This window comes from Lithobates pipiens, unplaced genomic scaffold (assembly GCF_037356315.1).
Source record: "Lithobates pipiens isolate NorthernLeopardFrog02 unplaced genomic scaffold, aLitPip1_a1.2 Scaffold_13, whole genome shotgun sequence".
NCBI lineage: Eukaryota > Metazoa > Chordata > Amphibia > Anura > Ranidae > Lithobates > Lithobates pipiens.
This window is the reverse complement of record NW_027507718.1, coordinates 9469071-9494594: the sequence shown is the minus strand read 5'-3', so window position 1 is coordinate 9494594 and position 25524 is coordinate 9469071.

Below are 25524 nucleotides of genomic sequence, written 5' to 3'. Positions count from 1 at the left end.
AACAACACATGCAATACAAACATACAAAGAAAACAAGACACGTAAGTTCAGAAATGAATTATGTGCAATCGAATGACACAGGGAAAAAGTATTGAACGGGCATCTATTTAATACTTTGTACAAAATCCTTTGTTGGTAATCACAGCTTCAAGGCGTCCCCTGTATGGAGAAACGTGTCGCATGTATTTCTCAGGTGTGATTTTGGTCTTCAAATCTTGAAAGTTCTGTGGGCCTCTTCTATGAACTCTAAACTTTAGTTTATTCCATAGATTTTCTATGGATTTAAGTCAGGTGATTGGCTGGGCCATTCTAGCAGCTTTATTTTCTTTCTTAGAAACCAATAGAGAGTTTCCTTGGCTTTGTGTTTGGGATCATTATCTTGCTGAAATGTCCACCCTTGTTTCATCTTCACCATCCTGGTAGATGGCAGCAAATTTTTGTCAAGAATGCCTTGATACATTTTTTTAAAATTTTTCCATTCATCCTTCCTTCAATCACATGAAGTTTGCAAGTACCGTATGCTGAAAAATAGCCCCACACATAATGTTCCCACCTCCAAACTTCACTGTTGGTATGGTGTTTTTGGGATGATGTGCACTGCTATTTGACCTCCACACATGATCTGTATTATGTCATCCAAAGAGTTCCATTTTGGTCTCATCTGACCAGACTATATTCTCCCAGTATTTTATAGGCTTGTCTAAATGTGCAGCAAACATTAAACGAGCTTCATGGTTTTTATTTTAGCAATGGAGCCTTGCGTGGTGAGCGTGCATACAGGCCATGGCGGTTAAGTTCATTAGTTATTGTTTTCTTTCAAACAATAATTGTACCTGCTTCGAAACAAAAATTTTACCTGCTAATTCCAGGTCTATCTGAAGCTCTTCACAAGTGGCCCTTGGCTCTTGGACAACTCTTCTGATAATTCTTTTCAATCCTCTGTTGAAAATCTTGTGAGAAGCACCTGGATATGGTGAAATTATGTTCTTTCCACTTCCGGATTATGGCCCCAACAGTGCTCACTGGAACATTCAGAAGTTTAGAAATCCTTTTGTAACCAATGCCATCAGTATGTTTTGCAACAATAGGGTTGTGAAGGTCTTGAGAGAGCTCTTTGCTTTTACCAATCATAAGATGTTTCTTGTGTGACTCCTCGGTAATGAGACACCGGCGGCGCGCTCCCGATGGCACGGCGGCAACGAATATTGGACGTACATGTACGCCAATATGCCTGCCCGTGCCATTCTGTCGACGTACATCGTCGTGCGCTGGTCGGGAAGTGGTTAAAGGAATATTTCATTTTTATTGTTTCACTTTAAGCATTATTAAAATCACTGCTCCTGAGAAAATGTCAGTTTTTAAAACTTTTTTTTGCATTGATACATGTCCCCTGGGGCAGGACCCGTGTCCCCATACACTTTTTATGGCAATAACTTGCATATAAGCCTTTATATATATATCATTGTATATTATATTATGTGAGCGTCATTCTTTATTTTTCATTTATAAATAATTTAGAGGTGTTTGATTTTCACTTTTTAAAGGGGTAGCCAGATTTATCTTTCACTATTTAGGGCGCCACACACTGGTATTATTTTTGTAGGATGCAAAAAGTATAAATTAAAAATGCAGAAACAATAATAAGACTTTTATCCAAATGTAGTGAAGAGTCCCTAAGGAGCTGCTGGATTGTTGGTTTCTCTTACCGTTCCCAGTGGCGACCTTAACTGGGACCCATACTCACTGACAGTGATAAAAAAAGAGCTTTATTTGGGTTGGAAAAAGTCCTGTAAATATAACATTGCCACATACCCATAACTTGGGTGAATACTTTACCAGGGGGACACCCCTGGCAAATAATCCTGTCCCCACATCAATAAAGACAAGGGTTCCTTCCCAAAAACTTAGATATTGCAGACATACCTGGCTCCTTCTGTGTGCAGCCCAACCATTGCATCAATGCCAAAAAAGAATTGAAAAAATATAAATGAATTCAAATTTTAAGAAAAAATACATTTAACCTAAGTAAAGATGAAAAAATAGCAACTGGGGATGAATTCCTCTGGGGTCACCCAAGCCTCTAAATTTCTGCTAGATTATATGAGAGGGGTAGCAAAGCATACAGCTAGGACAAAGTTTCATTCAGACCGCTGGACTGCGGGATATACAGCAGGTAGAATAAGTATTAAACATGTCACTATTTTTCTAGGTAAATATATTTCTAAAGGTGCTATTGACATGTCGGTAACAACACATGCAATACAAACATACAAAGAAAACAAGACACGTAAGTTCAGAAATGAATTATGTGCAATCGAATGACACAGGGAAAAAGTATTGAACGGGCATCTATTTAATACTTTGTACAAAATCCTTTGTTGGTAATCACAGCTTCAAGGCGTCCCCTGTATGGAGAAACGTGTCGCATGTATTTCTCAGGTGTGATTTTGGTCTTCAAATCTTGAAAGTTCTGTGGGCCTCTTCTATGAACTCTAAACTTTAGTTTATTCCATAGATTTTCTATGGATTTAAGTCAGGTGATTGGCTGGGCCATTCTAGCAGCTTTATTTTCTTTCTTAGAAACCAATAGAGAGTTTCCTTGGCTTTGTGTTTGGGATCATTATCTTGCTGAAATGTCCACCCTTGTTTCATCTTCACCATCCTGGTAGATGGCAGCAAATTTTTGTCAAGAATGCCTTGATACATTTTTTTTAAATTTTTCCATTCATCCTTCCTTCAATCACATGAAGTTTGCAAGTACCGTATGCTGAAAAATAGCCCCACACATAATGTTCCCACCTCCAAACTTCACTGTTGGTATGGTGTTTTTGGGATGATGTGCACTGCTATTTGACCTCCACACATGATCTGTATTATGTCATCCAAAGAGTTCCATTTTGGTCTCATCTGACCAGACTATATTCTCCCAGTATTTTATAGGCTTGTCTAAATGTGCAGCAAACATTAAACGAGCTTCATGGTTTTTATTTTAGCAATGGAGCCTTGCGTGGTGAGCGTGCATACAGGCCATGGCGGTTAAGTTCATTAGTTATTGTTTTCTTTCAAACAATAATTGTACCTGCTTCGAAACAAAAATTTTACCTGCTAATTCCAGGTCTATCTGAAGCTCTTCACAAGTGGCCCTTGGCTCTTGGACAACTCTTCTGATAATTCTTTTCAATCCTCTGTTGAAAATCTTGTGAGAAGCACCTGGATATGGTGAAATTATGTTCTTTCCACTTCCGGATTATGGCCCCAACAGTGCTCACTGGAACATTCAGAAGTTTAGAAATCCTTTTGTAACCAATGCCATCAGTATGTTTTGCAACAATAGGGTTGTGAAGGTCTTGAGAGAGCTCTTTGCTTTTACCAATCATAAGATGTTTCTTGTGTGACTCCTCGGTAATGAGACACCGGCGGCGCGCTCCCGATGGCACGGCGGCAACGAATATTGGACGTACATGTACGCCAATATGCCTGCCCGTGCCATTCTGTCGACGTACATCGTCGTGCGCTGGTCGGGAAGTGGTTAAAGGAATATTTCATTTTTATTGTTTCACTTTAAGCATTATTAAAATCACTGCTCCTGAGAAAATGTCAGTTTTTAAAACTTTTTTTTGCATTGATACATGTCCCCTGGGGCAGGACCCGTGTCCCCATACACTTTTTATGGCAATAACTTGCATATAAGCCTTTATATATATATCATTGTATATTATATTATGTGAGCGTCATTCTTTATTTTTCATTTATAAATAATTTAGAGGTGTTTGATTTTCACTTTTTAAAGGGGTAGCCAGATTTATCTTTCACTATTTAGGGCGCCACACACTGGTATTATTTTTGTAGGATGCAAAAAGTATAAATTAAAAATGCAGAAACAATAATAAGACTTTTATCCAAATGTAGTGAAGAGTCCCTAAGGAGCTGCTGGATTGTTGGTTTCTCTTACCGTTCCCAGTGGCGACCTTAACTGGGACCCATACTCACTGACAGTGATAAAAAAAGAGCTTTATTTGGGTTGGAAAAAGTCCTGTAAATATAACATTGCCACATACCCATAACTTGGGTGAATACTTTACCAGGGGGACACCCCTGGCAAATAATCCTGTCCCCACATCAATAAAGACAAGGGTTCCTTCCCAAAAACTTAGATATTGCAGACATACCTGGCTCCTTCTGTGTGCAGCCCAACCATTGCATCAATGCCAAAAAAGAATTGAAAAAATATAAATGAATTCAAATTTTAAGAAAAAATACATTTAACCTAAGTAAAGATGAAAAAATAGCAACTGGGGATGAATTCCTCTGGGGTCACCCAAGCCTCTAAATTTCTGCTAGATTATATGAGAGGGGTAGCAAAGCATACAGCTAGGACAAAGTTTCATTCAGACCGCTGGACTGCGGGATATACAGCAGGTAGAATAAGTATTAAACATGTCACTATTTTTCTAGGTAAATATATTTCTAAAGGTGCTATTGACATGTCGGTAACAACACATGCAATACAAACATACAAAGAAAACAAGACACGTAAGTTCAGAAATGAATTATGTGCAATCGAATGACACAGGGAAAAAGTATTGAACGGGCATCTATTTAATACTTTGTACAAAATCCTTTGTTGGTAATCACAGCTTCAAGGCGTCCCCTGTATGGAGAAACGTGTCGCATGTATTTCTCAGGTGTGATTTTGGTCTTCAAATCTTGAAAGTTCTGTGGGCCTCTTCTATGAACTCTAAACTTTAGTTTATTCCATAGATTTTCTATGGATTTAAGTCAGGTGATTGGCTGGGCCATTCTAGCAGCTTTATTTTCTTTCTTAGAAACCAATAGAGAGTTTCCTTGGCTTTGTGTTTGGGATCATTATCTTGCTGAAATGTCCACCCTTGTTTCATCTTCACCATCCTGGTAGATGGCAGCAAATTTTTGTCAAGAATGCCTTGATACATTTTTTTTAAATTTTTCCATTCATCCTTCCTTCAATCACATGAAGTTTGCAAGTACCGTATGCTGAAAAATAGCCCCACACATAATGTTCCCACCTCCAAACTTCACTGTTGGTATGGTGTTTTTGGGATGATGTGCACTGCTATTTGACCTCCACACATGATCTGTATTATGTCATCCAAAGAGTTCCATTTTGGTCTCATCTGACCAGACTATATTCTCCCAGTATTTTATAGGCTTGTCTAAATGTGCAGCAAACATTAAACGAGCTTCATGGTTTTTATTTTAGCAATGGAGCCTTGCGTGGTGAGCGTGCATACAGGCCATGGCGGTTAAGTTCATTAGTTATTGTTTTCTTTCAAACAATAATTGTACCTGCTTCGAAACAAAAATTTTACCTGCTAATTCCAGGTCTATCTGAAGCTCTTCACAAGTGGCCCTTGGCTCTTGGACAACTCTTCTGATAATTCTTTTCAATCCTCTGTCGAAAATCTTGTGAGAAGCACCTGGATATGGTGAAATTATGTTCTTTCCACTTCCGGATTATGGCCCCAACAGTGCTCACTGGAACATTCAGAAGTTTAGAAATCCTTTTGTAACCAATGCCATCAGTATGTTTTGCAACAATAGGGTTGTGAATGTCTTGAGAGAGCTCTTTGCTTTTACCAATCATAAGATGTTTCTTGTGTGACTCCTCGGTAATGAGACACCTTTTTATAGACTGTCAGTTGAGACTGAACCAGGTGATATTAATTTGCACTGACAAGGGACAGAATTGCTTTCTGATTACTGATAGATTTCAGCTGTTGTCTTGGCTTTCCATGCCTTTTTACCCCTCCCATTCTTCATGTGTTCAACTATTTTTCCCTGTCCCATTCCATTTATTACACATAACTTAATGTATGAACTTTTTTGTTTTGACTTTTTTGTATGTATATATGTATTGCATGTGTTGTTGCTGACATGTGGTGAAAATTTGATGTCAGTAGCACCTTTAGAAATATATTTACCTAGAAAAATGGTGACGTGTTCAATACTTATTTTATCTGCTGTATACAGGGGATATACAGCATATTGAGTGAAGCTTTTTGGCAACTTCGGACGCCAGCTGATGACTGGTGTCCATTGTGACATACCCTGGCTCCCCTATTCAATACATTGCTGCTCTCCCACTTCTGCCTCTGCTTCAGGGATGTCCTGCTTTCTCCTCCTTGGCACTCAAGTGCAGTCTGAAACATCATTCTCCTACTGCTCAGTGAGGTCCAGCTCACAGAAAGCACTAGGTGCTGGCCCTCAAAGGATAAAGCTATTGCATGGCTTTTGTCCTCTGACTAGAGCCTGGCAACCTTAAAAGCAATTACAAGCCTCCTACTGAGAAAAAAATGGGATGTGCATGGCTGGACATGCAACCAAGCAGAAATTGGGCACTCAAACAATTCCAATAAAGCTGGCCATAGATTAATCAAAATTCATTCAGTTCAACAGGGACAGGCTGAATTTCGATCCATCTATGGCCAGTCCTGTTCAAGAGCATCAATCTATTGATCAACTGCTCACAAATGGGCTTGATGGAAAACTTTAGCCCGCTGGCTAAATGAAAAAAAAACAACTGAGCCAGGTATGGCCAGCTTAAAAGTTAAGACAGGTAAGTTAAGATAGATATGAAAAGATCTATGGAAAGAGTCACATACGACAGACAATAATATGCTTCAGTCATTATGCATGCTAGTTGACACTTTTTGCCAAGCACCAACTTGGCAACTAGACGAAAATATATTTGCATAAAATAGTGCTTCCTAGTTTATGTCTCCAGGGTCACTAGAGGAATAATAAAAACGTTTGCGGACACATTTTCATTTCTGTATTTACACCCTAGTGCCAGGTCAGTCCAAATTTACTTGAATGTGAAATCAGATTTTTCTAAAAACTACAACAGGCTCGCTATACGCAGGAAAGAATTTTGTATGTCATTGCAGAGATCCAAAATGATGAGTAGTATCTAAAACTACTTCCAACTTCAACCCACAACAACCCCTACTACTAAACATATCACCTGCAGTAAAATTTAAAGCTCCCTTATAGATCTGCCCTCTCAACCTCCCCATAAAAATTACCGGTACTACTTAAAGATAGTTTAAAAATGTACTGGTAAAGAAAAAAGTTAAATTATACACTTACCTCCTCCTTGTCTTTCACATTGCAGGGCTGGACATTACTATTCTTCCTGTTAGATCCCTGGAGAATGATGAGTACCCCAAATCCTGTGAGAAGACACTCCAGTTTAGTGAGAATATCTTCTTGCAAGAGTTGAGCTGCTCTGCATTGCCCCGTATGAAGTGTGACCTCACCCTGGTCTAAGTACACTGACTGCTATAACTTATTTGATAATGTTTCTGACATATCTATAATTTTAAGTTTAAATAATTTACAGCCAATTTTCCAAATCAACAAACACAGCAAAATAGTCACTAGATGTAGAAAGAAAACAAAAACAATGAACTGCATTATGTCACTAGATACAATTAAAGCAATGTTAGGTCAACCATAATGGAATGTCATGGCAAAATGCAAACCATGAACATTAACATGTTTTCTCTAGGCAATCACTATCATATTAATTACAGCACTGTGATATTTCAGACAAAGAACTGGCTTTTCTTGAGTATCTAATTGTGCTTATCTGACATTTCCTTGGTTTACTTGCCATTTGCAGACTATACAGCACTGGTCACACAATTATAACTCCTCAAGGGAGATAGTTTTGAGAATAACCCAAACAAGTTAAACCTTAAACTGTATTTTCATTTCATCAATTGTTCAGTGGTTTACATGGCTGACAACACAGAAATGATCTACCGTTATCTGGCAAAATGGCTTAAGAATGAAGAGAGTAATTAGTTTTGTAAATTACAAACATAATCAAAGTCTAATTACTTATCTCTGCTTTTCTTGGCCTGTAATAGAACACATTTTGCTCTAGGTTCTAGTGTCGGTTATTAATGAATGGGAACAGAAAAAATATGATATTGGCCCCAGCATTAGAATCTTTAAAATGTAAGAGACAAAACATCACCACTGTTTTCCTTATTTGTATATGTCAAACAGCCAACATAGAATATTGTCTACTTCTTATATTTTTTTCCTTGTCTCTGCAATGTTTGTATCATAACTGCAGTTCAAGATTGTTGTTGAAACAATGTAATTTTGATTTGATTGGAAATGTTTAACCAATCCTTCAATGACTTCATAACTAGACTCATCAAAATGTCAATGCAAAGAAATTCTGTTTTATCCCAAATAGGGCCATGCTTTTTCCCCAAGAGCAAGCAGCAGCTGGGTTCTCCCATCCAACATTTCCACTATGGGCTTGCAGATTATCTCCAAGTGTCATTTTACACAGGAGCAGCTGCATTTTTGACAGACATGCCTGCCATATAATATAGCACATCCCAGCTGTAATTTTTACAGCCTGTAATTGGCCGGTAATGGCAAAATTGGCAACAAGGGGATAGGAGCAGAGCAGAGATATCTAGAAACTCTGTTGAAGTTATAAGGGCATATCATTCAAATTTATAATCCCCTGTCAGTGAAAGGAAATCTATTCAAATTAAGGGGAACCATTGCCCACCCCCCCCCCCCCCAGGTCCTCAGAACTAGTGTTCACTCTAAAATTTCAGGGTGGGTCTTAAACAGCAAGTGGTGTGGCCTTCACAGGAAGGGGTGGATCATATTTAAATTAGGGGGTGCATGAGTTTAGTCAGGCCTAGGGAAGACAAAACCTAAATGCACTACTGCACCTACCTACTAATTGCTAACACTGTCACGTTGGTAGAAAACTATTTGCATATATATGTCAGTTTTACAGTGGCCATATATGCATACTGTATGTGTCTATCCTCACTCAAGCCTTAAAGTGTTTCCATAGGCTTAAGGTTTTTTACATCCATGCGGTCTGTGCATGAAGGTAAAACACCTCCTTGTGCAGAGTCTCCAGGGACTCTCCCTCCTCATTATCTGAGATAGCAGTGGGAACCATTGGCCAATGAGTAAATGGACATGCAGAGATGCAGCTCTAGAACAAGCCTGCTTGGGTGTCCGCATTGCAAACTACTTTTTTTGGGGTAACTCTGCAAGAGCTTAGGGCCAAGAACCCCCGACGAGGGACCCAAGAAGAGGAGAATCGGGGCTGCTCTGTGCAAAACCACTGCACAGAGCAGATGAGTATGACATCTTTGGTATATTTATTTTTTATTTTTAAAGAAAGCCTTTAATATCATTTTAAGGTGGCCATACTAATCATTGTATTCTGCGGGCAGGGAAAGCTCCCCATACTCCCTTCCAGCAGAACATAATAGCACTGTGGGAGGAGTCCCCTATTAAAACTGTCTGTGTAGGTGGGAGAATCAAGCTATTTTCCTTCCTTCCTTCCATCCTTCCTTCCACCCCTTGTAGAAGGAAAGAAAATTGTATAATCTATGGCCTTGCTTACCGTCACAATTTTCTCAATGGCTTGACAAACAAACACATGAGTAATGTGTAGGCAGGTGTTGGCGTAGTCGCTGTAAATCTGTTGCAGGTCTAGGAGGTGATGCAGCTATTGCAAAATTGCTAAATCACATCCTACTTCTGAGGTTAACAAAGCAATCACATGAATCCTTATCAGGAATATCAAATGCTTGGCCATGCCCTAAGATCTGCATATATGTGCATAATGCAACTCGTGTCCAGTGCATAGAATCAAAGTTGTGCGTGCATCCATGTGTGTTTACTAAAATACAGCAGAACTAAAGAGAATTGTTGAGTGGTTATCAGCTTCTGTGACTCATGACAAGACCTGCACCCTGATTATCCTGTCTTTTCCTGGCTTACCTCTTGACTTTGCTTTATCTTGATCTCCTATTGCTGACCTTGGCTTGTGCTCTGACTCCATCCTCTGCCTGCTGTTTTTGTAATTCTACCACCCATCTGATATCAACCTCAGCTTGGCTTCTAACCCTGCTCCTGTCTTTGAAAATAAAATTGGTACCTCTGGTTGTTGCTGACTTTGGCTCTTGACTAGGGCTTTGATTTCTGCATCTGCAAGTTCCTGTGATTTATCTGTGTGCCAGCGTTCTTGTCAGAAACCATGAAATATGGTAGAGACAGGATTACAGTTAAACCCCACTTGTTTAATAATAAAAGTAAAAAGAACAAACATAGTCAAAACATAGCCAACGTTCAATAACCGGAACGGAGTGTCAGCCAAGCCAGAAGTCAGGGATCAATGTAGTGGAACAGCAAGCAGGATCTGGAACCAGAAGGGATGTCAGCAAAGCAAGTCTTGAATAGGATCGCAGGAGATAGTTTCTGTGATGTGACCAAAGTGAAGGCAGAGCTCCTCTGGACTGGATGGCTTAAGTAGCAGGATATCATCAACAGCTGAGTAACTGTGGTGAGATAGGAGCTGGCAATTAGCCGACAGCTGAGTGGCCAGCTCAGAGAAGGAAGGGCTGAGCCCAGCCCTGACAGTACTCCCTCCTCAACAATCCCCCCCCCCCCCCAGAGGACCACCAGGCTTGAGGGGAAAATGTCTATGGAAATCATGGAGGAGGACAGGGGCATGTACGTCCAAGGATGAGACCCAAGAGCGTTCCTCCAGACCCTTTCCCATGCACCAGGTACTGTATGCACCCACGGAACCTACGGGAGTCAACAATGGACTGTACTTCATACCCCTCATGGTTCTCAACCTGTACAGGGTAACGATGTGGCACAGAGGTGGTAAAGCAGTTGCAGGACAAAGGTTTTTATAAGGAGACATGAAATATATTCAAAATATGCATATTAGAATGAAGGTCTAATACGTAAGCCACTGGGTTACTCCTGCGAAGAATATGTAAAGGCCCAATAAACCGAGGTGCAAACTTCAGTGAGGGAACACAAAGTTGCAGGTTGCGAGATGACAGCCAAACCCTGTCCCCAACCTGGTAGGAAGGTGCAGGCAGGCGTCTGCGGTCAGCATGGAGTCATTAGCATGCCTATCATTAGCATGTCACAAAGCCTCCTGGACTTGTGCCCAAGTGGAACGAAGACTACGGAGATGCTCCTCTAATGCAGGAATATTCTGTGGAACAAAGGAGTCAGGCAACACTGAAACCATAGTTCACCATAGACGGGGACAATCAGGAAACAGAATTCAAGGCACTGTTGTGAGCAAACTCTGCCCACAGTAATAGGTCTGACCAGTTGTTATGATGGTCAGAAATATAGCAACGTAGGAATTGCTCCAAAGACTGATTGGCTCATTCTGCGGCCCCATTAGCCTGCAGGTTATACGCAGAGGAGAAAGCAAACTGAATTCCCAACTGTGCGCAAAAGGATATCCAGAACCGGTACACAAACTGACTACTCCTGTCTGAGACAATCACCTTGGGGTAGCCCATGTAAGCGAAAGATCTCCTGAGCAAAAATGGAAGCCAGTTCCTTAGAAGTGGGCAACTTCTTAAGTGGAATACAAGGACACATCTTTGAGAACCGGTCAACCACCATAAGGTTAACTGTGTTGCCCTGGGAGTTGGGTAACTCCACAATGAAATCCATAGAAAGGTGGGTCCAGGGCCTCTCTCCATTGGGTATGGGTTGTAGGAGGCCCACTGGAAGGTGTTGTGGAATCTAACTGAGCACACATGGAACAGGCAGCTATGAAGGCAGTTACATCAGCATGTAGACTAGGCCACCAGAATTGTTGGGAAATGGCCCAAACGAGTTGATTCTTCCCAGGGTGGACATCAGCCTTGGGAGCAGGGGTGTTGCTAGGGGGTGGCTATTGGGGCTATAGCACCGAATCTGGGGCCCATAGCCCCAAGTCTTTTGTCGCAGGGTCCCTGCCTAACCAGCGGGTTGCGTTTGCTGCGGCGGGCGGGCTGGCTGCATGAGAGAGCCGGAGGAGAGGAGAGAAGCAAGCGGGCAGACAAGCAGAGATGACATCTCTCTCCGCCCGCTCCACATCAGCACTCTCCACAGCCAGGCCTCTTCGATTAGGGAGCGAGGTGTGTCAAGCAGAAGAGAGATTACATCATCTCTCACTGTACGCCACACATCAGCACTCTTCCACACTCACAGCACGGTGGAGTGGAGGTCATGTGCTTCCTGTCATCATGGAGCTCTACTTTGCAGCCAGACCCCCTTGCTTCAATGTCGGAGGTGCAGCAGGGAACAGCGAGATAACATCATCTCTTTCTGCCCGCCTCGCATCACTGCTCTCCTGCTCTCACTAAATGGACTAGTGCTGTCAGCCTGACACCAATGCAGCGTCAATGCACATTTGGTGGCACTGGCTGGCATAGCAAGTAACAATTCACACCAGTTGCCAAGTGACATCTGGTGGCTGGTGACATGGCAAGTGGCAATCTGTAAATGGTGGCAGGAGATGTGGCAATCTGCAAATGGTGGCAGGTGACGTGGCAATTGGCAATCTGCAAATGGTGGCAGGTGATGTGGCAAGTGACAATCTGCAAATGGTGGCAGCAGACGTGGCAAGTGGCAATCTGCAAATGGTGGCAGGTGACGTGGCAAGTGACAATCCACATCTGCTGCCAGGTGAAAGTGGCAAGTGACAATCCACATCTGGTGGCAAGTGACACGCTGCATCTGGTGGCAGGAGATGTGGCAAGTGACACGCCCAGGGCTCCCACTGACTCTGCAGTATGGTGAGTTGAACCACTTCATTATATATTAGAATGTAACAATAGAAATAATGCACTCCAATCACCCTGACACCATATTAACCATGGTGCCATGATGATTGAAGCACCAACACCAGCCATCACCCGTGAAAAATTGCTTACCACCACTCATCTCTTCCCCCCCGGGCATACAAAAAGGTTGGTGACCGCTGCTGTGGGCCACTAGCTCCAGATCTTTTGCAGACCTAGCAATGCCCCAGCTTGGAAGAATGGTAAGTCTGTAGCACGGCAGTACCGAGACTGTCTGGGACAAAGCAGCGATCACAAGGTTTCTCAGGAGGAGCATGGACCTGAGCAGCAAGAATTTTGTCACCCAAAGGAGAAGTGAGACTGGTGCGAACTGTAGCCGTAATACAATCAGGAGGAATCACAGGAACCGGAACCGACTCCAACTTGGAAGTGGAGGAAAACTGCTGTGACAAGGCATCAGCCCTTACATTCTTAGTACCAGTAAGAATAAGACAATGTAATTGAAACTTGACAAGAAAAGAGCCCATCGCTGGAACTCGCACTTCTCCAGTTTACAATAGAGATTGTTCTCTCTGAGTTTCTGAAGCACATGACAGACATCTGTGTGGTGGCTCTCCAGGGACTTGGAAAATATGAGAATATCATCGAGATAAACCACCACACATAACTGCAATAAATCTCGGAGGACATTGTTAATAAATTCCTGAAAAACTGCTGGGGTGTTACAAAGGCCAAAAGGCATTACGAGGTACTCATAATTAGAGATGGCCTTGCGGTTTGCCCGGAGGTCGGTTTTGTGGCGAACTTTGCTCGTTCGCAATTCAGCAAACCGGTGGACTTCTGACACATTCATCATGGGGTACAGGACAGCCAATTGAGACATTTCAGCACATGGAAATACCCCCTACCTTTTAAATAGACCTGATCTGGCGGCCATTTTACATTCTGTCTTTTGTCAGTGTAGGGAAAGGACGCTGTGTGGAGCAGGGACAGTCAGTCTGTTACTATTAGGTCAACAAAGGTCCTTTTAAGGACTTGTATAGGTGTACAGTATATAGGGTTGTAATACACTTATAATATACTTTCTTTCAAATATAGAAAGCATATTATAGTGCATTGCAGTGTTGCTGACCGATTCTGCAGCTGTCGTTTCTCAGTGTAGGGACAGTTTGGTGTTTGGAGCAGGGACAGTCTGCAATTCACTAGCTACTAGCTAGCTACTATTAGGTCCACAAAGGTCCTTTTAAGGACTGATATAGGTGTACAGTATATAGGGTTGTAATACACGTATAATATACTTTCTTTCAAATATAGAAAGTATATTATAATGCACTGCAGTGCTGCTGACCGATTCTGCAGCTGTCTTTTCTCAGTGTAGGGACAGTTTGGTGTTTGGAGCAGGGACAGTCTGCAATTCACTAGCTACTAGCTAGCTGCTATTAGGTCCACAAAGTTCCTTTTAAGGACTGGTATAGGTGTACTATTTGGTGTGCAGTATATAGGGGTGTAATACACGTATAAAATACTTTAAAATATAGAAAGCATAGTATAGTGCATTTCCACTGTGCAGCATTGTGACTGCTGAGCGGTTCTGCAGCGATACTACAAACGACAGATTGAAGCGGGGTGTTATATACCTTCTTCCACATATACTGCACTTTTCTAGAGACTTTTGTTACAGGGTCATTTACAAAATGACAGGCAGAGGAAGAGGCAGGCCTTTCCGCAGGGGTGGTAGCAGTAGGGCAGGAGCAACAGGCTTGAGCCAAAGTGGTAAATTCCAGAAGGTGCGTTCGATAACGTCAAAGGACGCACCAGACTTGGTTGAGTGGCTCACTCAGCCTTACTCTTCTGCACCCTCCTCATCCTCTCAATCTGCACCCTCTTCACTCTCTGCTGTGTACACCCCCAAAGACACTATCACCAACACCACCACCACCATATACCCTCCGCTCTCGGTGCTGGTGTCGGTGCTCTCTATCACGGTGCTGGTGTCAGTGCTCTCTATTCCGGTGCTGGTGTGGTGTCAGTGCTCTCTATCTCGGTGCTGGTGTCAGTGCTCTCTATCTCTGTGCTGGTGTCAGTGTTCTCTATCACGGTGCTGGTGTCAGTGCTCAGTCTCTATCGCGGTGCTGGTGTCAGTGTTCTATCTCAGTGCTGGTGTCAGACAGTGAGGGAGATAGCAGCAGAGAAGCCAATCAGCAGGCAGTGCCAGCACCATGGCTGATGATCAGCACTGGACTTGCACCTCCGGACCACCGCAGTGGAGCCCTGCATAGGTGGGGGTAAGGGCCGGGCAGAGGGAGGGGTCAGGGGCTCAAGCACAGGTTGGCACACTGGGACACTGGCACAGGACTGCGCTGCCCTGACTGTGGCACTGATCATTTCCTACACCCCCTTCATAGCCTGGCCTGACCTTGCCTCTCCTCCATGGCCTTCATGTGCTCCTAAATTGACAAAATTTCACAGATAAAAAAAAGAATGCTTGTCGTTGTCGATCCCAGATTCACTTAATACTTCTGGTATGTTAGTGTCCATGTTGTGGGACTATGTGTGCACAGCTAGTAAGTATTTTGTGGCTGAAAATATGACCTGGAGGTTTTTAAGGTTCCCCTGCCAAAGTGAATGAAGTTTGCTGCGAACCTTGAGGTTCGCGAACATTTGGGCACGTTCGCGGATCGCGTTTGCGAAAGTCCCATCGGAAGTTCGTCCATCACTACTCATAATGGCCTGTTCTGGTAGTAAATGCCGTTTTCCACTCACCGCCCTCCTTAATCCTCACAAGATTGTATGCCTCTCTCAAATCAAGCTTCGTGAGAACCTCAGCACTGAGCCAACCAAAAGCCTCTGTAACCAAGGATAACTTATAACCAGTGGAAACTTAGGTGAGGAAATAACTTGATAACAAATATAGGCACACTAATCCAAGAGTCAATTTTTTGCCCAATGCAATTAAATTATGTTCTATATTGGAAAAAAGTCCATATAATAAAACTTTTAAAAAGTCTATGTAAGATGTCAAATGGAAAAGGGACTCAATCCAGGGATGCACATAGGGCCGCCATCAATGTAGAATAGAAACCATATTCTGAGGCTGTAGAAAAAAACAAGAGGAGAGTATATATAGTATATAGTATAATAAAAGTCACAACGACTATCCCAAAGTCCATGCTGTAAACATCATTGCTGATAACACTTCTGACAGGTGGTATGGCCGGCTCCGGAAGGCGGCTTCAAACCGAGACTTGGAACGCAAGATGCAGTTGGCTCAGCGGGATGACATCATCTCAAAGGGACGCATTTCAAGAGAATGCACACTTGGTTGAGAGAGCATGCGTTTCGAGAGCATGTGCACAACCAAGTGTGCATGCTCTTGAAAAGCGTCCCTTTGAGATGATGTCATCCCGCTGAGCCAGCTACATCTTGCGTTCCAAGCCTCGGTTTGAAGTCACCTTCCAGAGCCGGCCATACCACCTGTCGGAAGTGTTATCAGCAATGATGTTTACTGCATGGACTTTGGGAAACTCGTCATGACATTCAATATACTATGCCTTCTTTTTCTCATCTAAATGTGAGTGGTACTATTTTATATATTAAAGCTGTGTTTTAAAACTACTGCACCCAGAGGCGCCTCTCCTCTTGTTTTTTTTTGAGGAAATTACTTGGAATTGGATTATTTCATGGTGAAGAGCCCCTATGGCCATGGACAACGGAACTGTCTCATGAGTCACACGGCCAGGCTGTAGAGGTCTCCCATCAAGTGCCTCAATGGCAAGCAGGGTGTCACGAAACCTACTTTGCTTCTGTCCGTGGGAAACGCCTGGGGCAGCATCTCAAAATGTATCTCAACCTGGTTGAGAAACCCTCTACATCGGACTGGATCGCCCCCAAATCCCTGGAGCGGAACCAGACATACCTCTTATAGAGGTAATACTCGAGACTGGAGAAGCAGCAGGGCTGCCCTGCAACATAGGTTGTACTGGGGTGGCCACAGTGGGAGATTCCAGGTAAGCCATGTGACTCAGGGGCATTTGTAACGCCATGGCAAACTGTTCTGTGCAGTAAATCCAGTCCATCCAATCTGGGAAAAATATTACCAACAAGTGGATTGACTGCATCTTCTGAATTCATGGCCTTTGCCTACTGTCAGGAACCATGAAATCAGGCCGAGACAGAAGTACAGTTAAACCACACATGTTTAATAATAAAAGTAAAAAGAACAAATGTAGTCAAAACATAGTCAAAATTTCAGTAACCAAAATAGATAGTCAACCAAGCCAGAAGTCAGGGATCAATGTAGTGGAACAGCAAGCAGGATCTGGAGCCAGAAGGGATGTCAGCAGAGCAAGTCTTGAACAGGATTGCAGGAGATAGTTTCTGTGATGTGACCAAAGTGAAGGCAGAGCTCCTCTGGACTGGATGGCTTAAGTAGGCAGGACTGACGAGCAGGATTTCATCAACCGCTTGAATAACTGTGGAGAAATAGGAGATGGCAATTAGCTGATAGCTGAGCGGCCAGCTCAGAGAAGGAAGGGCTGAGCCCAGCCCTGACCATTCTGCACAAGTTCCAGTCTAAGTATCCACACCATCCCAGCAGTATCCTAACTGTTGTCTGACCACCCACAGTGTCATGACCTACCACAGGCACCCATGGCATTCCTTGTTCTGCTACACCCTTTCACCAACTTCAGGGGCTATTGAACATGAAGCCCTCTTGTCAGTTCAACCTCTGCCAGGTACATGACACTGCTGCTGCTCACTACAGGAAACAAGAGCAGAGCCTGGCAGAGAATCAATGTGTACTCTGCCATGGATTCTGGGCAGGGCCGTCTTTAATACTGATTGGACCCTGGACAAACATTGCCTTTGGGTCCCCCGACTCAAAATCAGGTCAAGCAGCAATTGAGATTGGTTGTCATAGGTTACAGCATATCATTACTGCTCATTGACTGGTTTCTAGAGGCTACTGCACATCCTCACTGCTCACCGATTGGTTGCTAGAGGTTACATGTTTACCGTTCACTCATTGGTTGCTAGAGGTTACATGTTACTGCTCACTCATTGGTTGCTAGAGGTTACATGTTTAACGCTCACTGATTGGCTGCTAGAGGTTACATGTTTAACGCTCACTGATTGGCTGCTAGAGGTTACTGTGCATCATTACCACTTATTGGTTGCTCGAGGTCACAGCACATCAATACAGCTCACTGATTGGTTGCTATAGGTTACTGTGCATCATTACAACTTACTTATTGGTTGCTAGAGGTCACAGCACGTCAATACAGTTCACTGATGGGTTGCTGAAGGTTACAGCATATCATCTCCTCACTGCCTGCACACCATGGACTGGAGAGGTGAGGGGACCCTCCAATAGACAGAAAATTCCTAGAATTTGCTATTAGCAATGAGCAGAGCAGAGCATACCCAGCTATGAAGGTTAACCCTTTCATGACTAAGCCTATTTTTGACATTTGGTGTTTACAAGTTAAAATCCATATTTTTTGCTAGAAAATTACTTAGAACCTCCAAACATTATACATATTCTTTTAGCAGAGAATCTAGAAAATAAAATGGCGATTGTTGCAATATTCTATGTCACACAGTATTTGTGCAGCTGTGTATTAAATGCAACCTTTTGGGAAAAGGGACATTTTCATTTAAAAAAAACGAAACAGTAAAGTTATTTTCAACATTTTCTTTTTTGAACATCCATGAAGTTCAAAAAAGACTGAGCAACAAAATAACATTTTATAGTTGTCGTTATGTTGTACATGTTTTTACAGTTTTAAATGAATCGCAAAGCCAAATTTTCAAGATGCACACAGTGTGTCAACATGTGCTCCCATTATGAGATATCAATATACGCTTTTTTGGCGCAACCCCTTCCTCCAAACTAAAGTAGGTGAGAGGAAGGGTTTGCACCCCCGAAACATGTCCATTGATCCCCCAATGTGGGATCTAGCACATGTTGACACACTGGGGCTTATTTCAAAAAGGCAAAACCACTTTGCACTACAAGTGCAATGGACGTGTTTCAGGGGTGCAACCCTTTCTTCTCACCTACTTTAGTTTGGAGGAAGGGGTTGCACCCACAAAGTGTACATTGATATCTCATGATGGGAGATAGCACAACTGACCACATATAGTCCTTACTGGGTCATTGGGTGGAACCTGCAGTGTAGAAAATTACAGAAGGGTACAGAGACCATGTTGTGAGGGAAAGCTAGGCCTAGTAGTGAAACTCACAGATGCCTTTGAAGTCAGCTCTACATTTTAGGATGGTCTCATTTATTCTTGTGCAAACACCTATTATTTTAGCACTGCACACTGCATAATGGGGCAGAGTATATAATGAATGACAACACATGCATATCCTACAAGGGAATGAAAGCAAATTATTTTTACTAAGACAGATACATCTTTACAGTATAATGCTTTACAGTAATACCGAATTATACTTGTCCCTTATGTATGTTATTGCACAACTAAGAAATGGCTTAAAGCCCAACTCCAGTTTACTCTCCTCCATTCTACCTCCCACCCATTAGTAGTACCCCCTTACATTTTTGGTTTGAAAACATCTGTAAACACATCCTTTATCATGGGTCTTCAGTCCATTCACATGATCTCACAGGTCCTCTTCCTTTTCTTCTGTCCTTGGATGTGAGTCCAAAATGCTGCAGACTGTGTGAGCACAGAGCAGCTTGATGATGCACCCCATAAGGTGTGTTTTTTACACCCCTGGGCACACAGGAAATGGCTCTTATTGTGAATTAATCTGCAGTTGGGCTTGATGGAAGCCAAATCACTCATTATAAATATTCTGTGTGGCATAGCTCCGCTAAGGTAGCTCATAGGTGTCATAGAGGAGCTTGGACATGAATGAAGTGTCTTGCAAAACTTCACAAGCAAGTCAAGGTTTCTTAAAATGATGACACGGCCAGATACTTTCTTATATCAGAGTGATTATTATCTTTTTTAGTTTGGTCAGTATTCATCATGATAGTATCACGTTTCTCTAATGTTTACAGTGAAAATACATCTTCTGTCATAGCTATTTGGATATAAATCATTCTACCCTTAGCTCCTAAAAGAATCGCTTGTTTTCAGAACTCACCTGCATGACAGGAAGCTCCATATTTTCATTTTCAAATATTTTTTTCTTTGAGTTTAGTGTACAAAACTAGTCATGCCTATTATTTATGCAGGCTATTCATACCTCAAATGCACAAACAGAGGATATCAGTTGGAACACTAAACACAAAACTTTCTTACTTGTTCCACACATAAATCAATGTTTGTAAATCTAAACTGAAATTCCAGGACCTAATCTTATCTTTATTTAATGAATATACTCATTTTATTTTTGACAGGTAAAACCAAACTTAATTTAGTAGAGCATCTACAACCACCATTCCCAGCCAGGGTTCCATGGAGCCCTAGCATTCCTTCTGAGATTATTTGAGAAGTTACAAAAAGGGTAGGAGTAGCAAGGGTAGGATTTATTCATTGTGTGGAAGACGCTCTAGGAAATTCTGTGATTGTTCCAAAGACCCTGTCAATGACCCTGCCAACATCCATGCTTTGCTTACAAAGTCCTGCAAGTGACCATTACAGTCATTTACAGTGTGTACATTAACCCCAGCATTCATCCAGAGTCCATGTTGGGGAACTACAAGGCAAGAGTTGGAGCCTCTGTATTGGGGTTCAGAACAGCGCAGAAGCAGAAGGTGGGAGTGTTATCAGCATGGACCAGGGCACATAATCATTTGGACCTGTCGACACAGATGAAGGAGCCAATGCAGGAATTGGAGCAGAAAAGAAAGGTAGCAATCCCTAAGCAGATGACCACGCACTTGCATGTTCCTGAACAGGAACAATGATGGCTTATATCATGTCAGAGCCATGGAGAGATACCATGCAAGTGTTGGTAATGCAGGATCAAACTTTTTGACACAAAGGGATGGAATCATCTTGTCAGTATTTAAATTCGATGGCACACTCTCAATGTTCCTGAAGCAGGCGAGCTTCTACGTTAATAATTTTGCCACCCTTTCATTTTTGGATTGGATCAGTCACCACCTAAGTGGCTGAAGGCAAGCCAATAGAAGAAATTAAGGCTTCTGGGAAATAGAAATCCAGGGCATACAGGGTCTATATCTGGGGAAATGTTGGTGCATGAATTGTATTCAGTCGTGTGGATTTATCTATTGGTGGGTTAAAAAGTTGTTTTTGGCCTGAAAGTACTAACCATTTTCTGATTTCAGACTCTAAGAAAAACGTATGGATTCTGGGCCAGTTCATTTACTGGACACACCTCACAAGGAAGATTTTGGCACTCTCTTATGGCTGGCAGTAAGTATGAGCTCTGACCTTATGGTGGTCTTCTAGTACCGCAGGCAAAAAAATGGGGAAGGGAGGCAAAGATGTCACAGGTATGACACAGTGAGGATCACCCAGAGGTATGAGGAGTCTGCAGCCAGGTGCATATGGGCATCAATGGAGTTTCAAAGGAAGGTGTCCTCGGTTATTGGGCATTGGGTAGGGCTCCGTTATTTTTTTAAATGTTTGAAATTATCTAATAAACATGGGTTCCACCAGAGTTTTGCCATAAAGTCATTGCTATGTCTTTATTTGGGTTGGGGCTTTGGGAAAAGGCCTTATTTATACAGAAGATTATTGCACATGTCACATCCACTTTAAGTCCTCCTTTTACTCCTTGTTCACAATAGCCTCTTAAAAAACCATCAACATTGAGACTTTTTCACAGGTTTTCAATTGCTAAAATGTCACATGAGATTGCATTTACATTTTCATTTGATGCATCTAGATTGTATAACATAATTATTGGAACCCAGGGCTTAAACTTTTTTTTTTTAGGCTTTGGATAGAGTGGAGATGGAATTAGAACACCTGCCAGTTTCAATTGCTGTCTGTGGCCCCATTAGGGATATTCACCTTTTGTATTTGTCTTGTTTACTGTTATTATCAAAAGTAAAAGAAAATCCCAAATGTTGGTTTGTGACCAGAACAGTAATGGAGAGGAAAACTTCCAACTGGAACACCAGTTCTGGTGACACTGGTGACACTCCAGGTTTCTCTCACTTTGAAGGGATTTCTCCTGTTTTGATTATGGGACAGTAAGTGAAGGGACACAGATTGCAAAAATGAAAGAAAAAAAGTTTTGCCTTTAGTTACACTTTAAAATAAGAATTTAATATTTGTATTTATTTATATATGTATATTCATTTATGTATGTATTTGTTTATTTATTATTCTATTTTCTACACTTTTTATTACTTTATTTTTTCATTTGAGGTCAGAAACTGGTCAGTGGATACCAAATCCGAACCCGCCTAAGCAGCTGTTCAGCAAAAGATCACTTCTAATGGTGATCTATTGCTGACTGCAATCAGCAAGCAATAGATTGCTATAGTAACTACAGTGGTGATTATGGATGGGCTCAGGTATGTTGGGATTGTAGTCCCAACCCACCAAAGCAATCCTGCCAGGAAGCCGTCACTGCACACAGCCAATCATAGCCAGCGTGTGTTTGTGCAGCTGCGGGCTGGGAAATGCCTCATTGCCTATGATTGGCGGTGTGCAGTGAGGGCTTCCTGTTGGGATTGCTCAGGGGGGGTTGGTACTATGATTCGAACACTCCTGAGCCCATCCATAGTGGTGATTTATGCCTGAAGTAAGAGAGCTCTGTCCCAGGCCCCACACTGAATTGGAGTGGCCTGACATCACTTGTGTGGAAACATTCCGTTTACTTCTCCTTTATAGTGCACTCTTATGGAGCGATCTGTAAAAGCATTGCTTGGTGGCTGTCACAGACAGCTGGCTGTTCCAGCTGGAACCTGCATTGGCTGCTGAGACCAGGTGCCATTTTAAAATAGCACTGGGACAAATAGCCGCTATGCCAATGTCAATTTAAAATGCCACGGGGGACTCAAGTGATTAACTAACAGATTATCTATGTGCAAGACTCACATAGAAGCTTAAAGGGAATCAAGTTGTGTTTTTCTTATAGCTCCTATAGATGTGTTATATTTAGGAGTAAAATAAAATATTCTTGCATTTCCTTTTAGCCAGTTATCTCAGGTTAAATAACAATCACATAACTGAATGCTTCAGCTGAATGACTCAAAGGAGTGACACACCCTTTTCTTCTCTCCAAGCAAAGTTGAGTAATAGCTATAATTTCACTCTGCAGTAGGGATGAGCATATTTGCCTGGGTTCAATTTGTGAACTATTTCCTAAATCTTGCTCGAAGTTTGCAAGCTTTGTGGCTAACCTCAGTCTACAAGTCTATAGGAGCAAACATTATTTATTCAATTCGGACATTTGTAGGGCTAATAGGAAATCAATTATCAAACAAAACATATGGGAAACCATGCACTGCCATTAAAGTGGTGTTGCCACCAAAAAATAAAAAATTGTTTAAAATTAAAAAAAAAAAAAATAATTGGGGAAAAAAAAGTTTACTCACCTCTAAATACCTGTTGCTAGGGGGTCCCTCGTAGTCTGCCTTTTTCCTTGCCGGGGCTGGTGACATCACTTTCCCTCGCGCCGCTCACGCATGCGCAGTGGGTGCCCGGCTGTGAATGACGGCGTCATGAGCGGAGCAGGGAATGAGGGGGGGCTTTGTTCCCCCACATCGCTGGACCCTGGGACAGGTAAGTGTCCGATTATTAAAAGTCAGCAGCTGCAGTATTTGTAGATGTTGACTTTTTATTTTTATTTTTTATTTTTTTAGGGGGTACCCCACTTTAAGGAAATGTACCAAAGCCTAAATGTTAACATAAAAAAAAAATCTCTCTCCCTACATAGCATTGTGATCCCATCAATAACATTGCAAACACACACTGACAATAAGGCTTCTGTATGCCCAACCTTTTTATAGAAAGGGAGATAGGTCATACATTCCATCTTATGATTGGCTCTTGTGACCCTCCTAAGAAGGGAAAACGCTATACACTGCATTATAGTTGTGATTCCTTATTTCTGACTGTAACCCTGCAAACCTTTCAGCCAAAAGTCTGCGATTCAAGAACTTTGCAAATCCCAGGGATTCTGCTTGAACTTGAACTTCATCCCCAGTCTGCAAGAGCAGTCAACAAGTCCAGAGCTGGGCTCTTTTATTATGGACTGGACACATTGGAAATTAAAGGCTAAGTTCGCCTTTTGGGAAAAAAATAATAAATGCACATCATTTTGCAGAAATAAAATGTGCATTTTGAATTTTTTTTTCCTAAGAAGTCTGCAAAGCATTGCACCCACGATCAGTGCATCATGAGTGCAATGTTAGGATCCTGTAGACAAGTCCTGCAGCTTTCAGCCTGTAACTGTGTACAAGCTTCAGGGCTTGTGAATGAACCATTGCGGCTGACAGCTTTTAGTTCATTTATTTACAGATTGCTGTGAATAAATGATGCAGGCGTGTGGGCAGAGCTCAAAATGTTACAGCGGGTGCAAGGAGAAGATCCCCTGATTGCTGTCACAGGAAGAGGAGGGGTCAGGCTTGCAGGGGCAGATCTGGAGCATGTCGCAGGTTACACCCAAATTATGGGTGTAACCTGTAACATACTCTGAAAAGTGAACTTAGCAAGCATGTTAAAGAAATGTTAACATAACACATTATAATAGTAAAAAGAATGTTATAAAATATCAGTTTATATACCGCTAAACTTTCAAAAACTGTTTAAAAATTATGTCAAATCACTTTAGCTTCCATAAACCCTAGGAACATTTGTTTAAAATACCTAGTTTGGGGAGAAGATTTGGTGTATTTTAACTTTGTAATGGATCTATTGTATTTTTATAATTACAGAATTCATCATGTAACTGCTATTATAGTTAGACTCTTAGAAATGCTATTAATCTGAAACAGCCACTTCTTTACATACCTTTAATTTGTACAGACCACCATCATGATAATAATAACCCTACCAATAAAATATTAGAAAATACCTCTCCTGACAACTGTTTGCTTTTATGAAAGATTAATAATCCTATTAGCTCAGTAATATCCATCTGCTGCTGTTGGATTTCTGGCTTCATCATCTCAAAAACAATTCCTTTCTAATTCAAAATGCATTAGGACCCCCAGAGCAAAGGTGTACTATTACAAGAGGAAAAAGGTCTCTTTGTTTAGAGGGAGGATTTAAATCCCAAATGAAGTACTGGAATAGTGTTAGTGCTACAAAAAAAATCAATGTTTTCACATTCTCTAAATGTTTTTCACCCTATTTTAAAGACACAAAGTGTACGAAGACTCTTTTATTTTAATTCAGCTGCCATAAAATGCAAAGTGAACTCAGTGTTGAAACAGCCAAGAGCAAAGGTCAGAGTGCCTAAAACTGCCGTTTATTCAACCAACTAGATAACTTTAGAAATAAACAGCATGGGTCGTTATTGAGTGAGTATGTTTAATTACAGAATTTCATAAAACTGTAACACAAGCCAATGTTTCTTTACTTTAGAGTGAAGCAAGGAAAAACTAGGACTCATTGTGAAGGTAAGTTCTCATTTCCTTTCTCACTGACCATTCACCAAGACAGAAAGTGAAGGGAATCTCCCCAATGTAACAGCACAAACATTTTAAAATTTAGATTAAAAACAACGTTTTTGGTGCATACAATTGCAAATGCATGTAAAGCCAACAAGGCACCTCTGCAAAGTGCAGTTCCTAAATATCCATTGAGAATCAATCTGGGATGTATACTAAGCAATTAATAAATTGAGAGCAGACATATCTTCAAGGTAGTCTCATTCTGCTTATAGAAGGAGTTCAGGAAGTAAAAAGAAAAAAAAAAACATACATACTCACCTATATGGCTACAACATCAGTGTGATGCTGCAGCAGTCCCTTGCAAT